At 43.1% G+C, this 7,562-nt stretch overlaps 1 protein-coding gene across 1 annotated transcript in view; it reads left to right on the plus strand.

The window, feature by feature from the left end:
• The window catches only part of NDUFAF6 (NADH:ubiquinone oxidoreductase complex assembly factor 6), a 76,323-nt gene that overhangs the window by 3,465 nt on the left and 65,296 nt on the right, over positions 1 to 7,562 (plus strand). The window lies entirely within an intron of this gene.

Raw genomic sequence — 7,562 nt, forward strand, 5'->3', positions numbered from 1 at the left:
AGAGAGAGGAAGGGAGAGAGAGTTGAAACATCAATGATGAGAGAGTCGTCGTTGATCGGCTGCCTCCTCCTACTGGGGATCAAGCCTGAAACCCGGGCATGTGCCCTGACAGGGAATCAAACCCTGATATCCTGGATCCTAGGTCGACGCTCAGCTGCTGAGCCACGCCAGGCCAGGCCCAATTTTAATACTGGATTGATCACCCATTAGATTATTCCTTTTATTGCCTCATCAGAAACATTTTCCGGTAAACTGGCTTTTTTTGGTAATGGTGAGTGGTGGTACACTGACTAGTATAATTTGGAGCCACCACCTTGATTTAAGCTAGGGCACTGATGGTTTTAACCACCATTGTATCTGCCTTATCACAGCCACATTAGCACAGTGAGAAAAACAAATGTCTAAATTTTATTGTGAGAATAGTTTTGACCTTGTGGTCCCCCTGAAAGAGTCTTTGGGACCCCCAGAGGTCCACACTTTGAGAACTTCAGATCTGGTTTCCAAACTGGAGTATAAGTCCTCACCCGAGGATATATATTCCATTGATTTTTAGAGAGAGTGGAAGGGAGGGGGAGAGACAGAGAGAAACATCAAAGTGAGACACCCATTGATTGGTTGCCCCTCCCACACTACCTGAGCAGTGATTGAACCCGCACCTCCGGTCTGGTCCGTGGGCCAACGCTCTAACCACTGAGCCAAACTGGCCAGGGCCTTTCTTTTTTCTGAGCTCCATAATTACAGTTAGCACTTCCTGAGTAAGATGATGTGCTAAGCTCTACTTTAAGCTTTTCTGCTGTATGAACTCCTATAACCCTCCACCAACACTGTGAAACAGATGCTATTACTGTCATCCCCACTTTACAGATGAGGAAGCTGAGGCACAAATATAAATTGCCCAAGACCCATAGTGGACTCTGGCTCTGGCACCCCCATGCTGCGCTGCCTCCCTTTACCATATTATTTCCAGGTGAATCCCCTTTTCCCTCTGCCTTAGTTCAGGACTCCAATCTTTCTTCAGTTACTGCAGTAATTTCCTGACTGGTTTTCCTGACACGTGTTGCCAAAGCTCTAGAATTTCTAAAGCACAGAGCTGCCAAGGGCCACTGCCCTGCTGTGGATCACCTTGGGTTAAAGGCCAAACCCCCTAACACACAAAGCCTCTTGCACCCAGGAAGACCAACCGCATGCAGTTTCCCGCACACCCGCCCTTCTCTCTTGAACCTTTGCACCTGCACCTCTCATTCACCCCCCAGCTAACTCCCATATATCCATTAACACTCAGATAAACACCACCTCCCCTAGAAGGCTGTCCTGCCTGCCCTGCCCTGCGATAGGGCTCCTTTATATCCTTCTTCCTCCTCTGCTCCCCTCCGTCCACCATTCGGGCCTCTACCACTGCCCTTTCCAGGTTTCAGGGAGCTTCGGGGAGGGGGGGTCTCATTTATCACTGGGACCCTGATGCCTGGCTGGGGCCTGGCTGACCACAGTCTCCTTTGTGGGTTGAACGGAGGTTTTGCACAGGTGTGTTCATTGGGGGAACACTTCCTTGAAAGAGCTTTGCAGCTGGCACCTTGGAGGGCTCAGCAGGGTTACAGCTGAGCGCTTCCCTCTAGAGTGAGAGCAGTTCCTGGCCTCTGGGACTCTAGTGCCTGGCTCTGCCAGAGCAGCTCTTGGCCACCATCACAAGAGGTGGGGGCTTCGGAAGGCAGGCATCTTAGGGTGTGAGAGCTAGAGCACACCCCAGACACGGTCGGTCCAGCTCCCCCAGGGTTCGTGATACTGCGCGGTGTGGAGGAAGAACAGACAAATGGCAGTTCTGGGAATCCCTAAGCTCTGGGTAGAGGGTGAACCAGGCAGGAGGGTACGTGGCAGATCAGCCCGCTCTGGGCCAGGCACTGTGCTTATTAACTGGGGGATAACTATCATTGGGCACTATGGAAAAGATAAAATACAGTAGCCCCGCTGCCATGGCTCAGTGGTTGAGCATCGACCCATGAACCAGGCAGACATGGTTCGATTCCCAGTCAGGGCACATGCCCCGGTTGCAGGCTCGATTCCCCAGTAGGGGGCGTGCAGGAGGCAGCCGATCAATGCCTCTCATTATTGGTTTCTCTCTCTCTCCCTCTCCCTTCCTTTCTCTGAAATCAATAAAAACATTTTTTTAAAAAGATAAAATCAGGTAATATGATGGAGGGGACTACTTTAGCTGTAGTGGGTAGGGAGGGGCCTGGGAAGGACTCGGGAGGTGACATTTTTGCACCTAGTAATGTAGCACACATCAGAGCACAGTAGTGAAGCAAACAAAAATTCCTGCCCCCTCAGAGCTTAATTCTAGTGGGAGGAGCATGGAAAACAAATACACGTATGTCAGATAGTAATAAGAAGAAAGAGGAAAAATAAAAGCAGCCTGGGGATGGGATGGGAAGCTCTGTATGAGGTAGGTGTTCAGGGAGGACCTCTCTGGTGTGACTTCTGAGCAGAGAACTGTGCAGTGAGAGAAAGAGCCATGCAGGTAAAGAGGAACGTTCCAGGCAAGGGAACAGTGAGTCCAGAGCACTTGGCATATTTAATGATCCACAAAGAGGTCAGGATGGCTGGGATGTAGGGAACGGGAGAGAGTGGGAGAGGCAGTGGGAGGAAGCGTTTTAGGTGATCGTGTGGGCTGTGGGGAGAGCAGATGGCAGCAGCGAGAGCAGTTAGGAGAGCAGCCGATCCAGCCAGAAGGTGGTGCTAGCCAGGAACAGGATGGGAGTGAGGGCTGATGAGGAGTGGCTGCATTCGGGATGTGTGTTGAGGGGAGAGCCGAAAGCATGTGCTGATGGATTAGGTGTGTGAGACAGAGACAACCCAAAGGTGAGCAACTAGAGGAACGGTGGTCACTTACTGGGATAGGGAAGATGAATGGAGGAGTGGCTTTTAGACAGGTCAAATGTTAGAATTTCCCCCCTACATTTTACTATGAAAACTTAAAATGTTCAGTGAAATAGACAGGACTTATAATGAACATGCATATAGCCACCACCTAAATTCCAGCGACATTTTGTTCTGATTATTTTATCACAGATCTCTCCATAAACCCACCCCTCTTCCACCCATCATTCCATCTTATTTTTTGATGCATTTCCAAAAATATTGAAATATTAGTACACTTCCCCCTAAATACTTTAGCATGCATAGCCTTAAGAGACTTCAATATTTACTTTCAATGAAAAATGCATCTTAAATATACATTATTAATGGTTATACTGTGTGACACAAACTCCTGTCAAATTGTAGAGCATTACTGTCACTCCCAGAAAGTTCTCTTTCCCTAGTAACCCCCACCTCCACCTTCCTGGAGGCAGCCACTGTGTTGATTTTTTCCGCCCACTATAGATTGGTTTCACTAGTTCTATACTAGAGAATAGATAAAATAGATAGGTGATAGATCCTGTACATACATATGGGTATATGGAATCGTACATTCATATATATACACACACATACACAGGCTCTTGTGTCTGGCTTCTTTCACTTAATGCAATGGTTTTGACTTTCATCCATGCTGTTGCATGTAGCAGTATTTTGTTCTTTTTTATTTCTGAGTATTCCATTGTATGGATATGACATGGTTTGTTATTTTTTTGTTTTTAACTTTTATGAATAAAGGTGCTGTGAATATTTTTGTATGTCCACAAAAAAGTCTTTTTGTGGACAAAACATATTTCTTTTGGGTATATGCCTAAGAGTGGAATTGCTGGACCATAGAGTATGTACAGGATCACCAACAAAAGAATAGGTAGATACATTGTGGCATAGTCATGCTGCAGGATACTGTGCCATAGGTGAAATGAGGTGGAGCCGTGTATGTCAACATGGATAAATTTCAAAGACAATATTTAGAGGAAGAGAAACAAATTTTATACCAAACCATTCAGTATGATACCATTTATATAAAGTTTGAAAGCATGTGAAGCAAATATTACATAGTTATGGATACTTATGTAGTCACAGCATGAAAGCATGCTTTGCAAATAATCGTCTTAGGGTGGGGGTGGGGGTGGGGGAGATGGATGGGATTTGAGGGATTCATAACAGGCTTCAACTATATCAGTAAAGTTGTATTTCCTTAAAAGCATCTGAAACAAATATGGTAAAATGTTAAGAATCTATAAAGTTGGTTGATGGATACATGCTCATTATATTAATCTCTGAAGTTTTTGGTTCTCTGATTGCAAACTTGTCTAAGGAGCTTCTAATGTATTTCACTTATTCACTTTGCCCCTGCCCCCCACTTTTGTAGGTAATTGAGACTGGGCTGAAACCTCACTTCTGAGTCTCCCTCTCTTGACTACCACAGTTCAGAAACTCTACTTAGACACCCCAGGGAGGAGGTTCAGGCAGATAGCACCTCTGACCTGCTCTCGGTTATTACAGCTCAGCCTTCCTTCCCCACCTATTCCCTAAACTTAGGTCTGTGATCTAGGCCAAGTTCTTCCTTCAGGATAGGTTTTGGTGGTTCTTTGAATGTTTGGTAAAATTCACCTGTGAAGTTGTCCGGCCCAGGACTTTTATTTATTGGTAGTTTTTTGATAACTGCTTCAATTTCACTAGTTGTAATCCATCTATTCAGAATCTCTGATTCTTTCTGATTCAGTTTTGGAAGATTGTACGTTTCTAGGAATTTATCCGTTTCTTCCAGATTGTCCAATTTGTTTGCATATAGTTATTCATTATATTTTCTTAGAATCCTTTGTATTTCTTTGGTGTCAGTTGTTACTTCTCCTCTCTCATTTCTGATTTTACTTATTTGGGTCCTCTCTTTTTTTCTTGATGAGTCTAGTTAAAGGTTTGTCAATCTTGTTTATATTTTCAAAGAGCCAGCTCTTGATTTTATAGATCTTTTGTATTGTTTTTTTAGACTCTCTTTTGTTTATTTCTGCTCTGATCTTTATTATTTCTGTTCTTCTACTCACTTTGGGCTTTGTTTATTGTTCTTTTTCCAGTTCCCTTAAGTGTAATGTCAGATTGTTTGAGTTTTCTCTCGTTTCCTGAGGAAGGCTTGTAATGCTATGAATTTCCCTCTTAGGACTGTTTTCACTGTATCCCATACATTTGGGGTTATTGTGTTCTCATTTACATTTGTTTCAAAGTAATTTTTTTAAAAATTGATCTTAGAGAGAGGGAGGGAGAGAGAGAGAGAGACATCAGTGTGAGAGAAAACAATGATTGGTTGCTTCCCACATGCACCCTGACTGGGGATTGACCCCACGACCTGGGTATGTGCCCTGACTGGGAACCGAACCTGCCACCTTTTGGTCTATGGGACAATGCCCCAACCAAGTGAGCAACACCAGCCAGGGCTCAAGGTAACTTTTGATTTCTTCCTTGATGTCATTGTTGGCCTATCATTGTCTAGTAATATGTTATTTAGCCTTTATGACTTAGTGTGTTTTTTCAGTTTCCTTGTGGTTGATTTATAATTTCATACCATTATGGTCACTGAAGATGCTTGATATGGATTTCAGTCTTCTTAAATCTATGGTCTATCCTATAAAACGTTCCATGTGCACTTGAAAAGAATGTATATTCTGCTGCTCTGGGGTGAAATACTCTGAAGATATCAATAAAATCCATCTGATCTAGTGTGTCATCTAACGCCACTGTTTCCTTGTTTTTCTGTCTGGAAGATCTATCCATTGATGTCAATAAGGTGTTAAAATCCCCTCCTATGACTGTATTACTGTCAGTCTCTCCCTTCATGTCCATAAAGATTTGCTTTATGTATTTAGGTGCTCCTGTGTTGGGTGTATAAATTTTTACCAGAGCTATATCCTCTTGTTGGATTGCTCCTTTTATCATTATGCTGCGTCCTTCTTTGTCTCGTACTATAGCCTTTGTTTTAAAGTCTATTTTGTCAGATATAAGGATTGTTACCCCAGCTTTTTAAAAATTTCCATTTGTATGAAATATCCTTTTCCATCCCTTTACTTTTAGTTTGTGTGTATCTTTTGTTCTGAGGTGGGTCTCTTGTAGACAGCATATATATGAGTCTTGCTTTCTTATCCATTCAGCTATCCTGTCTTTTGGTTGGAGCATTTAAGCCACTTACATTAAAAGTAATTATTGGTAGGTACGTATTTATTCTTTTACCTCTGTTCCTTCTCCTCTTCCCCTCCCTGCCCTTTCTTTTTCTGAAAACAGGCCCTTTAACATTTCTTGTAATATTGGTTTGGTGGTAACAAACTCCTTTAGCTTTTTCCTGTCTGAGAAGCTCTTTAGTTCTTCAATTTGAAATGATAGCCTTGCTGGGTAATCTTGGTTGTAGGTCCTTGCTTTTCATCACTTTGAATATTTTATGCCCATCCCTTCTAGCCTGAAATCTTTCTGTTGAGAAATCTGCTGACAGTCTTATGGGAGCTCCCTTGTAGGTAACTAACTGCTTTTCTCTTACTGCTTTTAAGATTTTCTTTATCTTTAACCTTTGTCATTTTAATTATGATGTGTCTTGGTGTGGGCCTCTTTGGGTCCATCTTGCTTGGGACTGTCTGCACTTACTGGACTTGTGTGTTTTTTCCTTTACCAGGTTAGGGAATTTTTCAGTTATTATTTGTTCACATAGGTTCTCAACCCCTTGCTCTCTCTCTTCTCCTTCTGCTACCAGTATGATGCAGATGTTGTTACATCTCATGTTGTCCCAAAGTTCCCTTAAACTATCCTCATTTTAATTCTTTTTTCTTTTGGCTGCTCTGATTGGGTGTGGGTTTTTTTCTACCTTGTCTTCCAAATTGTTGATTGATCCTCTGCTTCATCCATCTTACTTTTTATCCCTTCCAGTGTATTCTTGATGTCAGATATGGTATTGTTCATTTCTGACTGGTTCTTTTCATGGTTTCTATGTTCTTTTTCATGCTGTAGTAGTTCTCACTATGTTTCTTGAGCATCCCTATAACCATTACTTTGAACTCTTGTATCTGATAAGTTGCTTGCCTCCATTTCATTTAGCCCTTTTTCTGGAGATTCCTCCTGGTCTTTAATTTGGGGCCTGTTTCTTTGTCTCCCCATTTTGGCTGTCTCTTTGTGTTTGTTTCTATGTATCAGAACTGCCACCTCACTCCCAGTCTTCGTGGGGAGGCCTTAGTAGTAGGTGTCCTATGGGACCCAGTAATGCAATCGCCTTGGTCTCCTGAGCTGGATGCTCTAGGAATGTCTCTTGTGTGAGTTATGTGGGCCCTCCTGTTGTCATTGGGTCTTGATCACTGTTGGCTATTCGTGGGTGGGATTGACCCTCAGGCTGGCTGACTGAGGTTCAACCCTGACCAGGGTGTGCAAGTTACTGTACAAGTGCTGTCAATTATAATTTGCTTTGATTATACATCGGATTTTCTGAAAACACCATCCCAGGTTTCTGCTGGCAATTTCTCTGGGCTTCTGAGTTCATCAGAATCTTAATACACAAAATAAATACTCAGTCTGGTACCAATTCAGATGAGAAATGAGTCTGATTAATTTGTCAGCATCCTCTACCTTGTACAGGGGCAATCTGCTTTAGCTGTCTAGAGAGGAACCAGCCATGCAGATAC

Source organism: Miniopterus schreibersii, assembly GCF_964146895.1.
Source record: "Miniopterus schreibersii genome assembly, chromosome: 17".
NCBI lineage: Eukaryota > Metazoa > Chordata > Mammalia > Chiroptera > Miniopteridae > Miniopterus > Miniopterus schreibersii.